This window comes from Lagenorhynchus albirostris, chromosome 7 (genome assembly GCF_949774975.1).
Source record: "Lagenorhynchus albirostris chromosome 7, mLagAlb1.1, whole genome shotgun sequence".
Taxonomy (NCBI): Eukaryota; Metazoa; Chordata; class Mammalia; order Artiodactyla; family Delphinidae; genus Lagenorhynchus; species Lagenorhynchus albirostris.
Window position 1 is genome coordinate 15,745,245 of NC_083101.1, and position 21,796 is coordinate 15,767,040.

Genomic DNA, 21,796 nt, shown 5'->3' on the forward strand with positions numbered 1-21,796 from the left:
CTGGTTTAATGGGAAGAGTCTCGGCGTCAGCTCCTGGTAGGAAATCTAGCCCAACAGGCAGAATGTAATAGGGTATTGCTTTGCCAACCACAGAAGTTACCATCAAAGTCAACAAGACCCTATTTGAAAAAACTCAAGGTCTACTCTGTTCCTGCTTTCTGGGCTCCTGTTCTCTCTTCACTGATTATCTCTACTTAGATGTTTCAAGTGATTTCACAAAATATCCCAAAGCAACCATATCCTTCTCTTCCCCAAATTACTGTGGTGACCGCATGCAAATCGTTAACCATCCCAGACCCAAGAGTCACCTTCCACCCCCTCACCTTGGACCCATCTCTAACCAAGCAACAAATCCTCTGGACTCACCTCCTAAATATCACTTTAGTCCATCTCCTCTTGCCTGGATTTCACAATGAACTCCTAAATGGTTTCCCTGCTTCCACTCTGCCCTTTCAAATCCATTCTCCACACTAAAGACAAAGTGACCATTTAAAAACCACAACTTTGGACTTCCCTGGTGGCGCAGTGGTTAGGAATCCACCTGCCAAAGCAGGAGACATGGGTTCAAGCCCTGGTCGGGGAGGATCCCACATGCCGTGGAGCAACTAAGCCCGTGAGCCACAACTACTGAGCCTGTGCTCTAGAGCCCACGAGCCACAACTACTGTGCCTTCATGCTGCACTACTGAAGCCCGCATGCCTAGAGCCCGTGCTCTGAAACAAGAGAGGCCACTGCAATGAGAAGCCCGCGCACTGCAACGAAGACCCAATGCAGCCAAATAAATAAATTTTTTTTAATTTAAAAATAAAATAAAAACCACAAGTTTGGTTATGTCTTACCCTCACTTAAAACCCTTCATGATCTTTCAGTCGTCCTTAGGATAATGCACAAAAATCCATTAGCATGACCGGTGAGGATCTCCATGATTAGGTCTATGCCTGCAGCCTCATCTTTTCACATTCTGTTCATGATGCGTTCTAGCCATTATGCGCGGCCTAGCATAAGCGCGGTTCCTGCTCAACTCTCCGCCTCTCTCATGCTACTCCTCTACCTAAAATACAGGGTCTTCCACTCTGTCCATCTGTCCAGTTTAGGTCTAAACATATCTCCTTCTAGAGGACTTTTATGTATTCCAGTGTGATGAAACACCCTTGCTGAAGCATCCCTTACCAAGTTCTATTTCTCTTACATAAAAGTGACCACAGGGCTTCCCTGGTGGCGCAGTGGTTGAGAGTCCGCCTGCCGACGCAGGGGACACGGGTTCGTGCCCTGGTCCGGGAAGATCCCACATGCCGCGGAGCGGCTGGGCCCGTGAGCCATGGCCGCTGAGCCTGCGCGTCCGGAGCCTGTGCTCCGCAACGGGAGAGGCCACAACAGTGAGAGGCCTGTGTACAGCAACAACAACAACAACAAAAAAGTGACCACATAGCATTAGAACTCATTGCTTAATTGATGGACTTCCTTGCTAGAATTCATGCTGTTTTAGGGCAAAGGACAGGACTGGAATATTCACTTCTGTAGCTCTAATGCCTAGCACAGTGCTTAGCACATGCAATACCCCCGAAATGTGTACAAAGTAAACTAATAAATGAATAGCAATTAATAATACATTACACATTATTATGTTAAATTACCACAGGTGAAGGACTTCATAAATATAATATAGACTTTGAATACAAGTTACTGAGAGTAGGGAATTGTAGTCCCTACTAGTGTAGTGTACCTCTTTTCATTCCAATAGAAGTATCTGGTACAGAGTAGGCTCTCTATTAATACTTAATACATTGTGGTTGACAAGAGGGGGTGGGTGAGGGATGGATTGGGAGTTTGGGATTAGCAGATGCAAGCTATTATATATAGGATGGATAAACAACAAGGTCCTACTGTATAGCATAGGGAACTATAGTCAATATCCTGTGATAAACCATAACGGAAAAGAATATGAAAAAGAATATACATGTATAACTGAATCACTTTGCTGTACAGCACAAATTAACATAACATTGTAAATCAACTATACTTGAATAAAATAAATTTTAAAAAATACTGAATACAGTAATCCATTTTAAAAATAAATAATTGTTTCATATAATGATATGCACATATTTGGAACATATCAAGTTTCTTAACTTTTTCTACCTAAGTACATGTAACACTGAAGAACAGTGACCCTGGAAGATCTGGAGATGTAGGTCAAGCTGGCATTAATCTCCTTCAAGTCTTGAGTTATAGCTCAAAATCCATGCAAATTGTCTATTCTTTGCCACACTAGTACCTGTTTTTGTTTTAATATAAAAACAAGTTTACCTTAGTTGCCATGAGCAAAATGAATAATTAAGAAATATATGCCATCCGTATCACCTGGTTTTGCACACTTCCTAGCATGTGGCCACATACTATATAGCCAATAAGCTTATTCTACTTTGACATTGAAGGAAACCCCAAAGGCTAATTCAGCAGCCATGTTGTGGCCAGAGATAGGATGTGGACTTGGTTGTCTGCCAAATATCAGAAACTCTTTGGGGGACAAGGCTTTGGGGTTTTCTCTCTAGAATTATATACATGGGAAGTCTCCTATAAACAAATCCAGGAGCTAACCCAGACAGGAATCATTGTTCACTGTTATCTCACAGCTATTAGAGTCCTCTCTTACTTCTCCTGCAATGCCTTCTCACTGCTATAGAGTAGCTCTTTTTCCTAGCAGCCTCCCTTCTGCTTTTTTTTTTATCTGACAGATGTAATTGCACACACTGACTCATGCCCTTCCGTTCTGTCCCATATAGAATGCAAAGCTTTTTTTTTTTTTTTTTTTTTTTTGGTGGCACGCGGGCCTCTCACTGTTGTGGCCTCTCCCGTTGCGGAGCACTGGCTCCGGACGCGCAGGGTCATCGGCCATGGCTCACGGGCCCAGCCGCTCCGCGGGACGTGGGATCTTCCCAGACCGGGGCACGAACCCGTGTCCCCTGCATCGGCAGGCAGACTCTCAACCACCGCGCCACCAGGGAAGCCCATAGAATGCAAAGCTTTTGAGGCCTCTTACATTATTCCTTTATCCTCAGGTACCTTCACTATTGAATATCATCTGCAGATTTAATTAGCAGACAATTTACTCCCTTTGTCTAATCATTAGTGAATTTGAATGACTTGATGAAAAGAAAAAAATAAACTTTCTCAAATGCTGTGTACAGAATAGAAAACTTCGGCCTTTTTTTTTTTTTTTTTATAAACCTTCCTAGCTTACTGTGATGGAGGACCCAGGTGACGGAAGCCCAAGCAAATTACAGGTCAGACATAAAAATACAATGGGATTCAATGGGAATTTTTTAAGTAGTTCTAAATAAGGAATAACAAGGATCTTATCTAGAACAATACAGTTGTTTGGGCAAAAAGCTATTTCATTCACTTCTGAATATTGTTTTCTCCTCTGAATATGAGGTAAGCAATTTTGAAAACAATTTAGCCCTTTCTGCAGCATCTGTTTAGGTAGCATTATTCTTGAGGAGATCTCCCTGAAGAATCTGGATTCCTACTTTGATTGTCCTGACCTCAAAATCACTTGTCTTTCACTGATTCCAGAATGTGTTTGCTTGTTTGTTCATTCGCTTGTTTGTTTCCCCTCTGTATCAGCAAAGCAATTAGGTAAACTTGCCCTCCTTCCAGCTGTGATTCCCTGGGAAATTTCTTCTGACCTTCAGGAACAATCCAGTCCACGGAACTAGAGAGAAGGTTACTCTTGTCTCATTGTCAGAGATTGCTCCAAACAGTTTGAAACAACAAAGAGAGCCACACAACCTATTGAAACAACAAAGACAGCCACACAACCTATTGGCCAAAGTCAGATGTTTCCTTGCTAAGGTGTGTTGAGTTTCAGGCACTTAGAAAAAGCAGCGTCTATGAAGAAATCAAGTGCATTTTTTATTCAGTGCTATCTCTCTTTCCACTACTTATATCTATCTAAAAGTGTTATTTAAAGGATAAATAGATGTATGTGAATTATTTGAATATTATATCACTAAAACAATGATAGAGGCAGGAGGAAGAATGTTGGCTATAAGTCAGAATACATGATCTCTTCTGTTTAATAAACTGTGTAGTTTCTACTCAGTAATTTCCCTCTATGAACCTTGTTTCCTTTCTTAAATGAAATAGCATGATCTGTATATTTCACACAACTAGACTTTGAGCTAGATCAGGATAAACATTGTAGTTAACTTATTTTTGTACACATAGAGCCTACTAAAATACACATAGGTGAGGATAAATTACTGTTTATTTAATAGAATCCACAGGGTTGTAACGAGGCTGACTTGAGAAAATGGATGAGTGCAAATTATGAGTAATCATCATCATCATCACTGTTATTATTAATTGCTACAGTTGTGACATTGACTGGGAAGTATCGGGGATACCTAGAAAATTTAAATTCATTAAACATTTCTAAAATATTTGCCAACTTTCTTGTTTTGTTAGTTTATTCTGGGTAGTACAAAGCGAATCTTTATTTCTGGTGGTACGCATGTGCAAAAACTCATGATCATGGTTAAGAAGGTCAATAAATTTTATACAAGAGTCCAGCTGATAGTTGCTGAGTCCAGCATCATGACCCTACGTAAACATTTTATTACCCAAAGAGAATCAGATGTGTGTCATCACTAGGGGCAAAATAACAAATTGGAAAATAACATTAAAATTGGAGCCAGACAGGACTTCCCTGGTGGCGCGGTGGTTGGGAGTCCGCCTGCCGATGCGGGGGACATGGGTTCGTGCCCCAGTCCGGGAGGATCCCACGTGCCACGGAGCAGCTGGGCCCGTGAGCCATGGCCGCTGAGTCTGCGCGTCCAGAGCCTGTGCTCTGCGACGGGAGAGGCCACAGCAGTGAGAGGCCTGCATACCGCGAAAAAAAAAAAAAAAAAATTGGAGCCAGAAGGGACCTCCCTGGTGGCACAGTGGTTAGGACTCTGCATTTCCAATGCAGGGGGCCTGGGTTTGATCCCTGGTCAGGGTACTAGATCCCACATGCATGCCACAAATAAGAGTTCACATGCCACAACTAGGGAGCCTGCAAGCCACAACTAAGGAGCACACATGCTACAATTAAAACCCAGTGCAACCAAATAAATAAAATTAATTAAAAAAAATTGGAGGCAGAAAATAGGAAGTATAGTCCTTGCTCTACCAACACTCAACGTGTTACCTTGTGTTACACACAGTATTCTAGGATGGCTCTCAAGTTTTCCACCAGGTAGTATAAACATCCTGTGTAATTCCCTCCCTCCCTGTGTGTGGGAGGGACTTGTGACTATGAGATATCATTCCCATGATTAGGTTGCATTATATGGCAAAGGTGAAAGGAATTTTCAGATATAAGCAGCTGACCTTAAGTTAATCAAAGGGAGATGATTCTGGGTGGGTCTGCTCTAGTCAGTTGAGTACTTTAAATGATGGTCTAGAAGTGAAAGTGATTCAAGGCAGCAGAGATGCTCTCCTTCTGGCCTTAGGGTAGCAAAGTACCTTGTAATAGAGAGGGCCACAGGGCACATAATTGTGAGAAGACTGAGGGCTTCAGTCCTACATCCACAAGGAACTGAATTCTGCCAACAACCAGTAAACATAGAAGAGGACACTGAGATTAAGAAGACATCACAGTCCTGACTTGATTTTAGCCTGGTGGATCCTGAACAAAGGACCAGCTAACTCATGCCCAGACTTCTGAATCATGTAAGCTGTGAGATAATAAGTGTGTTCTAAGTTATACTGAGTTTGTGGTAATTTATTATGCAGCAATAGAAAATTCACATACCTTGGATAATGTGTCACCCTGGTGGCCTCACTATTAGAAGAGTCAATAAAATAAATACGCAATAAGGATATATTGTATAGCACAGGGAAATATAGCCATTATTTTGTAATAACTTTAAATGGAGTATAATCTATAAAAATTTTGAATCACTATGTTGTAAACCTGAAACTAATATAATATTGTAAATCAACTGTACTTCAATTTTAATTAATTAATTAATTAAGGAGTCAAGAATACAACCTCTTCAAAGTTTTGAAATGTAGAAGAACTAGCCCAATGCAAAATTAACTCATCATTTGTATTCCTCAAAATTTTGCTTAATTTTTTTTCCAGACCAACTCAACATATACTAAATTAAACTTTTCAGCTGCCTCCTCCATATTCTAATTCCCAGTTGGGTTTACTGCACACGACTCATCTCTTGGTTAATGGCTTCACCAACTACCCAGAGCCCAAAGCTAGAAACCTCTGAGTCATTCTTTATTCCTTCCTCTCTTGATTCTCCCACAATAGGATCAGTTGTCATCTCATCTGAGAAACTCCCCTTAGCTCTGGCCTCATTTGTGGTTCCCTACTATTCATCTGGACAACCTCTATGGCCTTCACACAAGACTGTCACTTCCCATTTGATCTATTTTTTCATTTCCCTAAGAGTTATCTTTATAAAGAGAAAGCTGCTTTATTCCTTCTCCAACTGAAACATGCCTAAGGGCTCCTCCACGTGGCATTTTGTGTTCCTCACCATCTGGCTCCAGCCTTCTCCTCTCTTTTCCCAACATGTTCCCTGTATGCCACATTTAACTTTCCATGAATTTAATGGGTTGATTTATGTCCCTGTCCAAAAGAAGAAGCTGAAGTCCTAACCCCCAGTACCTGTGAATGTGACCTAGAAATAGGGTCCTTGTTGATGTAATCAAGTTAAGGTGAGGTCATTATCACAGGCCCTAATTCAATAGGACTGGTGTCCTTGTAAGACGAGGAAAACTTGGACATAGACATAGACTCAGAGTAGAATGCCACGTGAGGACAGAGACACATCAGGAGAAGAAAGAGGTGTAAAGACAGAGTCAAAGATTAGAGTGATGTTGCCACAAGCCAAGGAGTGCCTGGGGCTTCCAGAAGTTGGAAGAGGTGAAGAAGGAGTCTCTCCTAAGTTTTTGGAGGGAGCATGGCTCTGACAAAACCTTAATTTTGGAATCCAGCCTCCTGAGCTATGACACAATAAATTTTTGTTGTTTTAAGCCACCCGTTTATAACAGTGTTATGGCAACTCTAGGAAATTAATTCAATCCCTTTCAATGATCCATGACTTTGAATAAACTGTTCCCTTAGTGAAGACAGAAATTTTCTAAACATATTTCAGGATTCAGAGAAACCTTCTAGGAGAGCCTCAGACCAGGTTTGTTCTCTTTTCCTGATTTTATCAGAGCAAGTTTTCTGATCTCAGTTACAGGACTTACACGGAAGTGTTCAGCTGTGATTTTCTTGGTGGTCTCCTGCACTGGATTGAAGACTCTCAGAGGGCAGGGATTATGGCATATAGTTGTTCAGTGTATGCTTGTTGATTAAAAAAATCAAATCTTTGCCAGCCTCATGTATCTAGTGAGACCTAACATTGTAAATAAAATATTTTATTTTTTTAATGAATTCATCCTTTAGACACCTTGTAGGGTAGGATTGCTATTCTCAATTTATAGATAAAGAATCTAAGGTTCCATAAATGCTGGTTCCACTAACCCTTTTGCTCCCAGTAAATTAACAGATCTGACAGGCCTGAGGCTGGGTACCAGTCTCACCCAGATTTTACTGTGCCACATCAATTTTGGGACCTGAGTAATTTTTGATGATCATGAGTTTGATCAGCAGTATAATGACATAATATCTCACAGTCCTCAATGGCTTGTGGAGTTGAATGGTCTGTCTGGGTGCAGTTTATGGAAGAAAAAGGTGGACAAGAATGAATGCAGAACAGCAAAGGAAACCATAAACAAGACCAAAAGACAACCCTCAGAATGGGAGAAAATATTTGCAAATGAAGCAACTGACAAAGGATTAATCTCCAAAATATAGCAGCTCATGCATCTCAATAACAAAAAAACAAACAACCCAATCCAAAAATGGGCAGAAGACCTAAATAGACATTTCTCCAAAGAAGCTATACAGACTGCCAACAAACACATGAAAGGATGCTCAACATCACTAATCATTAGAGAAATGCAAATCAAAACTACAATGAGATATCATCTCACACCAGTCAGAATGGCCATCATCAAAAAATCTAGAAACAATAAATGCTGGAGAGGATGTGGAGAAAAGGGAACACTCTTGCACTGCTGGTGGGAATGTGAATTGGTACAGCCACTATGGAGAACAGTATGGAGGTTCCTTAAAAAACTACAAATAGAACTACCACATGACCCAGCAATCCCACTACTGGGCATATACCCTGAGAAAACCATAATTCCAAAAGAGTCATGTACCAAAATATTCATTGCAGCTCTATTTACAATAGCCCAGAGATGGAAACAACCTAAGTGTCCATCATCGGATGAATGGATAAAGAAGATGTGGCACATATATACAATGGAATGTTACTCAGCCATAAAAAGAAACGAAATTGAGCTATTTGTAATGAGGTGGATGGACCTAGAGTCTGTCATACAGAGTGAAGTACGTCAGAAAGATAAAGACAAATACCATATGCTAACACATATATATGGAATTTAAGAATAAAAAAAAAATGTCATGAAGAACCTAGGGGTAAGACAGGAATAAAGACACAGACCTACTAGAGAATGGACTTGAGGATGTGGGGAGGGGGAAGGGTAAGCTGTAACGAAGCGAGAGAGTGGCATGGACATATATACACTACCAAACGTAAAATAGATAGCTAGTGGGAAGCAGCCAGCATAGCACAGGGAGATCAGCTCAGTGCTTTGTGACCACCTAGAGGGGTGGGATAGGGAGGGTGGGAGGGAGGGAGATGCAAGAGGGAAGAGATATGGGAACATAGGTATACATATAACTGATTCACTTTGTTATAAAGCAGAAACTAACACACCATTGTAAAGCAATTATACTCCAATAAAGATGTAAAAAAAAAAAAAAAATGAATGCAGAGTCATTTGGCATACTGTTCTGGGTTTCCACCAGCTACAATTTCCTTGCATAACTGCCATTGTTTAAATTCAATGTATTGTAAGAAACTTACATTCTCTTGGACAATGAAAAAAAATACTTAATGGGAAATAAACTCATTTTTTAGAACATAGGTATTCATTTTCTTCTTTTTTTCTCTACTCACTCTGTCTCTCTGTATCTTTCTCTCTATCTCTCTCTGTCACTTAACATTTCAGCCTTTACAAATCACCTAATCTGATTGAGTCCAATTTTCCAACTTGCAGGTTGGTGGTTAGGGAGCCATAATCTTATGGAGAAAGCACCATCAGTGTGCCGAAAGGGGAATATATGGCCTTCTATTGCATTCCCCTCTCAAGATAAATGGGGTTGATGGAGAGCTTTCCTTTCCTGTGTGAATGACTCCAATCCCCAAGGAGCTAAAGTGGAGGAATGAACCTGACCATGGCTTGGCCAACATTCATCTTCTGAGTACAAGCCCAGTATGCAGCAGACATCTAACAAATATTGAATGAACTCAGGTTTTGTTTTTCATGTATCCCCTGGTATACAGGGAATGGTGGAAAATAAATTTTTGTGCTAAATAAAATTTTACTTTGACATTCAGTGTCATCATGACCACCTACATACAATAATAATAAAAGCAACAAAAATAATGGCAATATTAGAGCACTAGTTGCAACAAAAATAATAGCTAATAATTACCAAACACATTGTTTATGGGTACTTTTTCTGCATAAAATGAATTTCCTAATTCCAATGTAAAACGAAAGCAGATTTTTTTCTTTCTAATCCAGTGGACTCTTACATTGAATGTACAGGTCCTATCCTATTCTTCCCACAGCTACATTGAACTAAAGCATGCTTCGTTGCCATCTCCCGCCACCTCCCTGGGGAGAAGAGGAGGGCTCTATATCTAGGGTAGGATAAGGGCTGCTTATTACTATTCTGAGTTTGCTGATACTGATGAGAAATGCTCATCTTTCAGAGAGCTTGTGAGGTCCCTGTAAGTGTTGAGCAGGCTGTGGTCAGTCGGTCAGTATAGGTACAGTTTCATCAGGCACAACAGAGGCAGAGCTGGGGCACATGCTGCTTTATCAGTCACGTTAGGCTAGGGCAGGCTGCAGTAACCAGACCCCCGAAGTTCAGTGGTTTGAAACAACAGTTTATTCTTCAGTTACACCATATGAACATCATACATTTGTGGAGGGTTACTGTTCAGATTTGACCAAGGCTGATGAAGTCTCCACCTTACTGAATATCACTGGCAAGAGCAGAAAGAAGAAAGCGATGGACAATCACACACTGGATCTTAATGCATCTGCTCAGAATGGATACATGTCACTTGCTGACAATTTATTTGCCAAAGCCAGACAAACAGTCATAACTAATTTCAAGACAGAGAGGAGAGGTGAGCCTCTTGGGTGCTTAAAGGGGGATTTCGTGAGAATTATTGGTGAGTAGCAGTGATGCCTACTACTGAAACATCAGGCTTTCAAGGAAAGGGGGCCAGAGGCAGCTATATAGTCATGGTCTCCAGTTTATCCACCACTGTTCTGTTGTGCCCAATCTGATAAGACTTTCAGGAACAACTTCAGCAACAACTGCTCCTGTCAAGGTCACAAGCAACTTCCACATCTCTAAATCCAACGCCCAGTCTTGGAACTCATCTCAGTGGATCTATGAGCATTGTGTGACATACTCTATTTTTTCCCAACCCCCTTATCTACTCTTTAATTCCAAGTGAGCACACTCCAGACTTTTTCTCTTAAACTATGGGCTTTTTCTTCTCACTTTCACTTGTGAGTTCTTCCTTATCTCTCTGAGCTCTTAACCTTCCAGTACCCCAGGGTAATATCCTTGGTTTTCTTCTCCTCTCTATCTAAACCAACTCACTGGGTGATCATATCCAGTATCTTGGTTTTAATTCTACCTATAGGCTGGATATTCTCAAGGGTGTTTCCACAGCCTGGAACTTTTTCCTGGAATCAAACATTCTATAGCCAACTGTATATTTGGTATCTCTAATTTACCACGTCTAGAGCAAAACTCCTAATTTTCCAGTCCAAACATGCCTCTATTTCACTCTTTATAGAAAACTTTGTTGTCTTGATCTTCCAAATATATCCAGACTGCATCTTACCATATCCATTGGTACCAATCTGGTTCAAGCCAACATATTTGCACTATTGCATTAGCCTCCTAAGTGGTCTCCCTATTTCTATCCTTGATTGAACTCACGCCTCTCCGTCTATTCCCTCACACTAACCAAAGGTAAAGCCCAGAATCTAAAGTGTCTTCTCATCTCAGTTTTTTATTTTATTGGAGTAGAGTTGCTTTACAATATTGTGTTAGTTTATACTGTACAGCAAAGTGAATCAGCTATACATATATCCCCCTTTTTGGATTTCCTTCTCATTTAGGTCACCACAGAGCACTGAGTAGAGTTCCCTGTGCTATACAGTAGGTTCTCATTAGTGATCTATTTTATACATAGTATCAATAGTGTATCAGTTCTGTAATTTCAAAGACAATGGCCCTAAAGTTCCATGTAACCTGGCCTCGCTTCTCTCTCTGACTTTATTTCTTCCTAAACGTCTCTCTACTCACTTGACTCCAATCACGCCAGCCTCTGACTGTTTCTTTGCTCCTGCAGAAGTGCTCCAGGTTGAGCCTTAGAGCCTCAGAGACTGTTTTTCCTCTTTGGAATGCCCTTTCCTGCGTATATTCTTGTCCCCCTCCTTTCCTCCTCCAGGCTTTGTTCAGATGCTTTATTCTCTATATGGCCTTGCCTGACCACTCCATTTAAAAATGAAACACCTTTTCTGCCCCGTTCATCGGACACACCTCTTTCTTGTTTTTATCTTTTTCTCTCTGAAATTTACTTATGTATTTTGTTTATTGCCAGTCTTTCCCACTAGAATTCAAGATTCCTATCTGTTTTGTTGACTTGTTTATTTCTAGTACTTTGAAAAACTGCCTGAAATCGGTCAACTGACAATATTTTTTTAAATGAGTGGATAGATGGACGATAAACAAATCAATGAATGAATTAGGTTAATTTGATGTGGTTTGGGCTCTTAGCAAGAAGGACCTGGGATTAAAGGACCAGTCTGCCCCTGCACAAACAGTCCATCAATCTTCTTAAGTAACATCACTAAAAACCAATTTCCCTCTTATTATTCAAGCATAGCATATGCTGTGAAATCCAAACTACCGTGCTATGGCAAAATCACATCATATTGTATATAATCTAGTATCTGCAGGCTACATATATGTTAGGGAATCATCTAATGATCACAGGGGAAAAGCCTCCTTTCAAGGTGTCATTTGATTGACCCCGGATGAAGGCCTATCCTGGGGACCTCTATCAAAACAATCTAGTACCTTAGTATGTCTAATTTACTCCTCAAAAAACCCCAAACAAGGGTTCTGGGGGAATTTTAGTTAAATCCTCTGTATGTCTCCCTTAAAAGAGCTCACTGATACTTGCCATAAAATTAAAGCTGGTTTCCTCTCTTTAGAGGGAAAAAATCAGGTGAGATGAGCAAAGTATACTTATTAAGAAGGCAGGGCTTCCCTGGTGGTGCAGTGGTTGAGAGTCCGCCTGCCGGTGCAGGGGACACGGGTTCGTGCCCCGGTCCGGGAAGATCCCACATGCCGCGGAGCGGCTGGGCCCGTGAGCCATGGCCGCTGAGCCTGCGCGTCCGGAGCCTGTGCTCCGCAGCGGGAGAGGCCACAGCAGTGAGAGGCCCGCGTACTGCAAAAAAAAAAAAAAAAAAAAAAGAAGGCAGAAAGATTTGTTCAAAAAGAAATAAATTGCATGTTATTAAAAACAAAGACTCTGTAATGCTTACCACGCTCCTGTGAGACCTCTGTCTCTCTAGAAATTATGCTTAGCATGTGCTGATAATATGGCTATTGGAGTAGATTAGGACTTGCTCAATGAAACTGCTGCCACAGAAGGAATGTGCTAAGAGTTTTCAGAGATTCCATAAGTAACATCCTGCTACTTCCTGAGTGTGGCCACATTAAGAAATAGACAAAGGAACCAAACAGACAGCAAAATGTTCATCTTATTAGAGATAAATTTGTATTAGAATTGGTAACCTCATCTGAAACCACAGTTAGGTTTCCTGAGAATTTAGTCTCTAAAATGTATATCAGCCCCTTGGAAGTTCAGCATCTACTCTATCCATCACCCAATCTCCTATAAGTTTAGGACACAAGTGAACAAAGAAGCCTGTGTCTTGACACTCTGAAGGGAGATCCACGAAGGTTCTGAGCTGATCATGCTGAATTCCTTCTCTTAATTCTACCAATTAGAATTGGTAGAAATCTACCATCTCTTGATAATGAGAGAAGAAGGGTCCAGAGGAATAAGAAACATTTTCCAAATTTTGTTCCCCAGGAAAAGAAATTTTTATCTTGTACAAAAGGATAAGCAATAGGGGATTTGTATTCTTCCTTAGCAGTGAAAATTAAAATTAGCTCTAATCAGAACCCACTGTTCATTGTCTACAGAAGAGATAATAAAATAGGAGGAAAAACTTCTCAGTTTTCAATTAAGTATCCAATTGCAACAGAAGCTTTGTGACTGACCGCTTAACACTTTAAAAAAATGTGTGTGTATGGACAGTGGGAATGATTGTAAGACTTGGGGTTTTAATTTTTAAAAAAAATGGTAGAGAATGAAACCACTTGAACAAATGAAGTGATATCTAGATGTTTTCTGATAGCTTAGAGTAGAGAATGAAGTGTGATTGCAAAATACTTTGTCAGTATCTGTCACTTGATGCTCCTAAAAGTAGGTCTCTTTGTTTACTATGAAGAACCAAAGTTAAGCCCAGCCCAGGTAGAATCCTATCTTATTTCGGTAAACAGATAAGACAAGTAGATTCAAGTGTTACTCCATTTAACACATCGAGAGGCTGAAGCTGAGATTCACTAATCTACTGAAGGACTCTCCCGTGGTCTAAGAGCAGATCTAACACCCCAATCTCTAACTTTACACCCAATACCAATCTTTCAACCACTTTTCTTTTCTTTTTTGGCTGGCCTTTCTTGCTCAAAGCCTTTCCTATTGGTATTGAAGTGTACAGGATGAATAAATTTCCCTTGCCAATATAATAGCAGAAAAAGACATAATGAGTTTCAATTTTATGTATATAAACCTGAAGACAGTCAACGATTTCATTCTGTTGGGTCACCAAAAGTAATGAAGTATATGGTCAATTCCTTGAGGTTAGGAGCTGAGCTCACAATGCTTAACACAGCATTGCTTAGAAAATAAGTCCTTAGTAAGTGCTTTTGTAATGAATGAATAAAAGTCCCACCTTGGATACAACTGTGATTTATGATGGATTGTGAGAGATTATGTGTGAAGTTTTGTGGGATGGTGGCCATATGATCTTCATTTACTTCATCTCTTAGAAGAACTTCTCCCTTTACTCAACTCACATTTTTCCCTTGATTAAAACAAGTGAACAAGTTTTAAAATTTACTTATTACTTACGTTCTACCACTAAAATTTGCTATTTATATAACTCTCTCATATTCAAACCTATTGCTCATTTGGAAAAAAACAGGGAGAGGTCCCCTGCCCCTGCTGGGATAGGACCCTAGGATAGGCAATCAGATGGCCCCACCCATGACTTTGACTCTTCAGGGACTGACGCAAACATGCAGAGATGCAGGGATGGGAAAAGGATTATTCAGGCTGGCAGCAGCACCAAGAACCCTGTGATAGCGGTGGTGTGAGGGTCCAGTGACAAATGGCGACATCCATAATCCCCCCACTAGCTGCAGCAAGGAGCCTACTGTGCGCAGCCCACAGTTGTATCTCCTGCTGCCTAGCTTCTCTAGGTTGCTGCATGTTTTAGAACCCTGATGGATTAGTCTATGGTTAATTTTGTAAGCTACCCAGTATCTTTCCAATAAATTGTTTTTATCACCAAAGTATCCATTCTCTTTCTGTTGTTAGCAACCAAAAACCATGAGTAATACAGAGATTAGTACCAGGGAGTGGGTTACAGGCAATGGTCCACAAGAAGAAAGGAGAAAGTTGTGATAGATTACCTGACCTAGTTGGAGCTGAAGGCAGTAGTAATTCTGTTAGAATTCAGGAAAGGGAATTTGGATGCCCATGGCGGGAAGCAGTGGTACAGCTAATTAAAGTATCATCTGTGTGTTCCTAGAATGAAGTACCCATTAAAAAAAAAAGTCAGAGCTTTGGGAACCACACTGTCATGGGCATAAAATAGTGGGAAGGACAGGAGCAGCAGGGTGAGGTGTTTACTCCTAATCACAATTTAAAACCATAAGGAAAGACAATTGAGTGCACAAATCCCTAAGTTCTTAGCTCAAAACATGGACTGAAATCTAGGGATTTTCTATGAATTAAGGAACACAAAAAACCAAAAACAAAACAAAGAAAACTTTTCTCTTCTGCAGCCATAAAACTAAAGTCAATGACAACCAAATAGCCAATGTGATGACATGTCAAATTATAGCATCAGAATGAACATCTCAATAGTTCTCTTATGTGAAAACTAGGCATTGATTTGTTTTAAATGGTCTCTGTTCTTATTTGCTCTCTTAGCTTGGGCAAGTCTGAGAGTAACTACCTACCTTCATATCTCAACTCCACCATGTGATGGGTGTGTGAATTTAAGCAAGTAACTTAGTATCCTGTTGCCTCAATTTCCTCACCTATAAAGTGGAAATGCTAATAGCATCTACCTCACGGAGGTATAGAGACTTTTAAATTAGCTAATACATGTACGGTTATTAGAACAGTGCCTGGAACATAGTAACCACTCAACAGATAGTAGCCAGAACTACAACGGCCATTGCTATGGTTATCACATTGAGGACATTCTGCTAATATGATTTGCTGAGGAGAAAGTAGCAGGTACCACTTTGTCACCATAAGAGACATGCATGTCAGCAGGTGCACAATAAACTGAGAAAAAATGGACCTCAGAGTAGTTTCTAGAGTTCTGGGCATATCTCCTCCAGAGTAAAGATCTGGTTAGGATTCCTTGTACTTTATACCATAGAAAAAGGCAAGACGCTTCATCAACCTCTTGGGATGTTGAATTAAAAAACTGACTGCTTTCAGGTATGTTTCCCTGACTCATTTAGTAGGTGAATTAGGCTCACTTTGTGTGGTCTCTGGAAGAAGAGAAGGATGATTTGGGCCGTAAGGAGAATAGCATCTTAATTGGCACTTAGGACCTTGCAGCACCAGTGCTGCTACAGATAGCACTGTGCCTCCAGGTAGAATGATTTCTTGTTAGGATCCTGAAGATCTGCCAGAATACACAGATACAAAGCTACCTACGGGCAAAAGCTTACTCAACCATGTCACAGAATTTTGCCTTAGTGAAAAAGTAAAATTCTTATGTTTATCATTTACAATGAAATTTAGCCTAATCAAAAGAAAATAGCTAAATACCATCTGATGCAAGGGGAAGGTGATTTAATAACTTTTAAATTTGTTTGTTTTTCATTCTGCCACCCATATTTTCTCTAATACCCAAATCATTTAGCAACCCAAAGCTTTGCCAATAGCATTTTATTTTCTTGTGGAAAGATGGAAGTTGTTAAGATCTAGGTTGATTTTTCTTTTGTATGTGTGTGCTTTTGGCTTTTTGGAAAGTACAATGTATTACAGAATATATTTAATATGAAAAAAAATCCACTGACCTATAAAGAAAGAGTGAGAAATGGAAGGATGATCAGCTACTTGGAAGAAAATAGCAAGTGACCTCAACTTAGTCCTCACCATGAACTTGGGAATTTTGAAGTTGGTAATGTTTTTCTTCTTAACACAGAAGATGTTTCAAAAGTGTTTTTGAGGTACCAATGTCTTCCTAAGTCTGGAGATATAAAAGGGAATTGCTGAAAACTTGCCGTTGAACGTTCTTCCTTTGGTTGTGCAGTTTAAAGAGAGCCCTGATGTTGGTGATGTAGACTTTGTCTAACTTCCTTTGGCCTCCCAGGGGCATTGGTTTAGCAGATCATGGCAATGGTGGGGAGAGCAAAATTCCATAAGAAAGAAAAACACTGGTACTCTCTTCAATCACTCTCCCAGCATCCTGGGCTATGTACGTGTGTAATTTTCTGTAAAGTCTATTTTTTTTTCACTGTTTCAATATAAATTGCAAGGTGGTTACGTAACCCAAAAGTTATAAAATCTAAATTCTTCCAGAGAAGTCTCCAAACCAGACAAGGTAATAATAAACTTTTGATTTTTGTATTTTTTAAATTGTGTACTTAAAAATCAATTGATGAAAGTAATGTTTCTATTATACATTAACCATAGTAGAGAATAATGCTAACAGAAATGTCTTTTAAGTGTTGCCATGTCAAGTATTTTGCTAGCACTTTACATTTGTGAGCATATTCCTTTTTTTAAATAAATTTATTTATTTTATTTATTTATTTTTGGCTGCATTTGGGTCTTCGTTGCTGCACGCGGGCTTTCTCTAGTTGCGGTGAGCAGGGGCTACACTTCGCTGCGGTGTGCAGGCTTCTCATTGCGGTGGCTTCTCTTGTTGTGGAGCACGGGCTCTAGATGCGTGGGCTTCAGTAGCTGTGGCTCACAGGCTCTAGAGCGCAGGCTCAGTAGTTGTGGCACACAGGCTTAGTTGCTCCGCAGCATGTGGGATCTTACCAGACCAGGGCTCGAACCCGTGTCCCCTGCATTGGCAGGCGGATTTTTAACCACTGCACCACCAGGGAAGCCCAAGCATATTCCTTTAATACAGGTGTTTTTGTCCCATTTCACAGATATGGGGCTGCTCACCACCACCACCAAAAATGCCTCTCTTTCTTGGAGCAGTACTTAAATCCTATGCTTACTTCATACTTCAGCCCAAATGCCCCCCTTCCCACCCCCATTCACCTTCCTTAACTTACTCAATAACAATTTTTTGCAACAAACATTTATTGAGCACTTTTTATATGGCAGGCGCTTTGCAAGGCAGACAGTATACTTGTGGGTGAAAAAAATTATCTTCCTAACCATGAAGTGCTTATAATTAATGCAGTGGAAAAACACTAAAGTAAGCAAGCAAATGGATAAACAATTAAAATGACAATAAAGGGAATAAATTGTATCCAGTGGTCAAAGAAGGAGGCTAAGGAGATGTACTCCCCCTCCACTTATCGTGACTATTTGGGACTTCTGGCAAATCAGTAAAAGTTATCTCTTGTTCAAGGTCTTTATTGACAAATACCATCTAATAATTATAATAAATATACAAATCAACAGTGACTAGCAATGTGAGTGGCATCTCCTAGGATTTGTAGTATAGAACCTGCAAAACTCTATGTGGAAGCCTTGAGGAGATGGCAAAGAAAACAAGGTGTCAAGAATGGGAGTGTGTCAGTCACTCAGAGAAGGCAGAGGAAGAATGTTCTGGATGGAAGCAAAAGCAGGTATGGCAACTTGGAGATGGGGAAGAACATATGGGTTTGAGAAACTGAAAACAGGTCAGTGTTAATAAGGAATAATAAATTAGAAAGAAATGATATTGGGGAAATAGGCAGGGCTAAATGAGAAACCGGGGCTTTACTTGAACTGCAATGGTGCTTCACTGAGAGATTTTAAGCCGAGAACTGACATAATCAAATCTGGGTTTTGACTTGGGTGAGTAAGTGGGAACAAGATGAGAAATGGGATCAAGCAAGGGCCATATTGCCATAGTCCAGTCAAAAGGTAAGAATGGGGCTTCCCTGGTGGCGCAGTGGTTGGGAGTCCGCCTGCCGATGCAGGGAACGCGGGTTCGTGCCCCAGTCCGGGAGGATCCCACATGCCGCGGAGCGGCTGGGCCCGTGAGCCGTGGACGCTGTGCCTGCGCGTCCGGAGCCTGTGCTCCGCAACGGGAGAGGCCGCGGCAGTGAGAGGCCCGCGTATCACAAAATAAATAAATAAATAAATAAAGGTAAGAGTGGTCTGGATTAAATCTTGGCTCAACATAACTGTACCTACTCGTCCATCTCTACCCTCACGGTAGGATCTCTAAGTTGTCAGGGACTGTATCTTACATACTAGACCTTCATCAGTTTTGGAACGCTGGAGGTGTGAAACAAATACAAGAATAGGGAAGGAAGGACCTTACATGTCATCTCCTCTGGGCCACAGGTTAAGTTCCCCCGGAGCAGGCATTGAGATGGTGTCTTATATTAGAAATCAACACCTATGAAAGGAGGGGAGGAAAGCCAGAGGGGGCAGAGGGAAAAGGCAAGCTGCCGTGCGAGCCCAACAAAACCCCATCCCGTCCCATGAGGAGCGTTGTCACCTAACTACCTGAAGGAACAGAATAAGCAAAGGCGCAGAGTCATGAAGGAAACATTCCTGTGTCTGGACCTTACACAATGTCATCATATCTCCAGGTGCTTAGAAAAAGCATGGGCCCCTGAAATAGATATAAGTCAAAATCCAGAATAATTATTAGAATGGGATTTGGCAATGGAAAACTGTGCTCTCTCACCAGACTTCATTACATGAGTCCCCTGCTCTCAGCTTCCTCGTGTGCAAAACTAGAGACTTGAAACAGATGGTCTTAAATGACCCTCCCGATTCTGAGTAAGAAAACCCAGTTCATGAAACCCATTATGGCTGTCGCTATCCTTTTCCATTAGTCCAAATGCAACTAGACTCATCAAAATGGGTTTTGACTTGCAGGGACAAAATGTCTTCATTTAGAAGAGACGGGAAAGGCAGCCTTGCAAATTACACCATTTCTCCCACCTCCATTATGCTCCGAGCATCCTGCCAGTGCCGTTACAACCCAACAGCATGCGGCCAATTGGAGCAGAAAAGACAATAACCTTAATGGGAAGGAATTGGGAGCTGGGAGACGCCACAGATTGTATTAGGAGAAATGAAATAATATTTAATTTCCCTGGTCATAAATAATCTGTCTGCCCACATTATGAGCATATCAGAGTTGACAGGAAAAATATTCACCAACATGGGAAAAAAGGTCATTATTTTTTCATTATTAGTGGGTAATGAAGGTGTGGGTCTTTTTTTTTTTTTTTCTCTCTCTCTCTTCTGACAAATGGAACTGCAGTAGCAGAGGAGCTCAGAGTAGCTGGTAATCCTCACAGTTTGTCAGCAACAGGCAGTAACAATGATTGCAACCATGCCTCATTCATATTGGGAAGGTTGTTTATAGGCTTCAAAATGCTCCTCTATTTATTTCCTCAGAAGCACCTCACTATGTGAAAAGGTATTGTCATTTTAGAGATAAGGGCACAGAAGCTCAATGATTAATTCAGTATGTTGGCCGGTTACCCAAAAAAGCAGTGACTTGAAAACTTCAGACTTTTTCTCAGTGCTTTCAAGTTTGGCTATAACAGCAAAAACATGTACTATTTATTTTATAATGCTTTTTTACTTAAAGAAATTTATTTTAAAGGATACTTTAAATAGCACCATCATAAATGGAAGGTCCAAATCCCTTGACTAAAATGAAAGTAGTATAGTAGTCCTCATTATTCATGGTAGTAATGTTGTATAGTCTCCACAAACACAGATTAGCAAATGTTGAACCATTGCACGTAAGGGGAATACAGGGTTATGTTTCTGAGAGCCTCTGGTCACTCATCAACCAATCAGTGCATAACCTTTGTATCTGTGAGTTTCTCTTTAAAGACACCTTATGTAATATATACTTGATTTAACATACATTATTGATTCATTACTATTGAATTCACAGCTAACAACACTGTAATTCATGTCTGAATGAAGCTTATCTAACACTTGCATTTTCCTAAGACACATTCTTGTGCCTTAGGAACACTAGATACCACTTCAGCACTATGCTTAGGGTCCATTTTAAACAGAAAAATCGCTAACAAAAACCCCCTCACAAGAATGAGAAAAATGTGGCACTAAATAGACCATGATAAAGAACACTTGTTTGCAGTATGAGATCTGAGATAAGAAGGCAGAGTGTCACCTTGTTCAACCTTAGCTGAGAACATCTACGTGGGGTGACTCAGTTTTTTCCACCCCTCTGCACGTGTCCACAAATGACAGCAAAAATGCTGCAAGTATTGATTTGGGGGTTGCAAATAAATTTTAGTGACTAGATGAATTCATAAATGTGAATTCTGCAAATAATGAGGACCAACTATTGCTTTAACATTAAATCCAATGAAAACAATTACATTCGATTGCATCTCAGATAGATATTCTTTTTGGTCCTAGACTCTCAGTATGAGGTTTGCTTTTCCTTTGTTAAAAAAAAAAGGAGGGTGAAATCAGGTGTTAAAGACCTATTAGCCCCAAAATGGTGGTTTCTCCTTGACTTCATCTGAAGGATTGGAAGAGAATTAAAACGAAAATAATTTTCTCATCATGTGATTCATTTTTTCTTAGGGCTGGGTTTATGTACCACGTATAATCATACTGAGAACATTTTCAATCATCCTAAGTATTATATACAAACATTCAGAAGACACCCAAGGTACAAATTCACCTTTTGGGAAGCACTGTGTTAGAATATGAAAATCACCCAGATGTCCTGACCCTCAGCTTCCCTCACAATATAGTGGTAGGAAAAAGAAGCTCACCAGTCTCTAGCCCATGAGGATGAATCCAACTCACCTATGACAGCTCATTGGACTGCTGAGTTTGCTTTGCATTCTACATAGTTTCTGAGGGAAACTCTACATATGAGATGTGCAGAAGACTGAAGCAAATCATTGGAGTTCCACAGATCGACCCTGTCTCCCCTATATGTCTACAAATCTTTTCATTGCTTCAAAAAATCCAGAGAGAGAAACATTGCTCCCCTTTCAAAATGTGCTTCAGAGTCATTTCATTCCCTTGTTCTC